Source organism: Myotis davidii, unplaced genomic scaffold (genome assembly GCF_000327345.1).
Source record: "Myotis davidii unplaced genomic scaffold, ASM32734v1 scaffold1, whole genome shotgun sequence".
Classification (NCBI taxonomy): domain Eukaryota; kingdom Metazoa; phylum Chordata; class Mammalia; order Chiroptera; family Vespertilionidae; genus Myotis; species Myotis davidii.
In genome coordinates this window covers 2,430,773-2,432,217 of record NW_006294681.1, presented here as the reverse complement: position 1 = coordinate 2,432,217, position 1,445 = coordinate 2,430,773, and the positions used below count along the sequence as shown (strand labels likewise).

General features: G+C 39.7%; 1 protein-coding gene across 2 annotated transcripts in view; it reads right to left on the bottom strand.

Moving 5' to 3' along the window:
* ASPH (aspartate beta-hydroxylase) overlaps positions 1 to 1,445 on the bottom strand; it is a 132,013-nt gene that overhangs the window by 23,557 nt on the left and 107,011 nt on the right. The gene's annotated exons all lie outside the window — the stretch shown is intronic.

Below are 1,445 nucleotides of genomic sequence, written 5' to 3'. Positions count from 1 at the left end.
AAACTCTGTATTTTGAGTGGAAATGTTAGGGGGTCGTCTTATACGCCCAGTCGTCTTATACGCCGGCAAATACGGTAGTTACTCATATATTCCGGAGGTGACAGAGGCCCAACTGCAAATAGTATTTTTTCCTTCTACAAACAAATGTGCCCTCACCTTTTAACAAAGTATTTTATAAAACATTCGATAAGATTAAAGCGAATTGGAATCTCTGAGAATGTAACTGTTATTAAACAAGTCTTATTATAAAACACTTAGCTAATATTTATCTCCATCTCCCCCATAAGGACGGAAATGGAGATTTATGTAAAAAGAAAGAGAAAATATTAAAGCAAGAGAATAAACTTTAAAAAATAAAAAAGAACAAAGGTATAAAAAGTATTTCAATATCAAGGATTTTCTTTTAAAAATCTGCATCTTTGAGGCTTTTCCACAAGCAGCCCATTTTCCTGGGAAGAAATTTTATGTGCATAATGTTGAGGAGTAGCTGCAACAAACCGGAGAGAAGCAGAGCTGTGAACAGGGTTCTGGACTGAGAGACACCCCAATAAATGTCCTCAGTCACTAATGGACCACCCTGCCCCCCATTTCCCCGTCTCTGAAGCAGGGAGAGTCCTGCTAGGCCCTGACTGTGTCAAAGGAAACCTAAGGGGAACACCTTAAGTCAGAGAAACACACATGCCCACAGGGTCGTGGCAGGGGATGGAAAAATCTGCAGAGGCCCAGTGACAGCCAAGACAGATTGTGGGGTGCACGCCCACCTCACTCTCGTGCTGGGATGTGGGCGAGAGATGACCTTTTATGAGAAACCAGAAATCTGCATAATTATATAAAATGTTCAGATTCTCAACACAGGCAAGCAATTAAAATTTTAAGAGTTATGTTGGCCAAATATAATGTGCAGGCTATTTGTGATCCGTGGGCTGTTATTTGGTACCTCTGATTTAAGCCCTGTGTTATAAGAGATCATAAAAGTATAATATACTACTACTTAAAAAAAAAAAGTTCATTCACATTCAATCAGCTACCTGTCCAATATGGTAGCTGCTGGCTCATGTCATTATTCAATTTAAAATAAATTAAAATTTCAATTCTTCAGTCATACCCGCCACATTTCAGGTGCTCAGTGGCCACGTGTGGCCAGTGGCTACTAGAGTGGAGAGGACAAATAGAGGACATTCCACTGTGCAGGCAGTTCCACCGGTAGCCCTGGGCTAGACCAAATGTGATGCTAGCCCGTTGACAAAGATTCAACTGGATATGAGGGGAAAAAAATGACAGCATATTTTAATCTGAGTATTTTGAGCTACCAGGCTTTTTGGAGTTTGACCTATTCAATGTGCATTTTTTACCTCACTTTGTATAAGCTGTCCTGAGCCCTATTCGAACTAGTTTCAATCATTTAATTCATTGCCCATATTTAAAAATATTATGACCATTTCTTT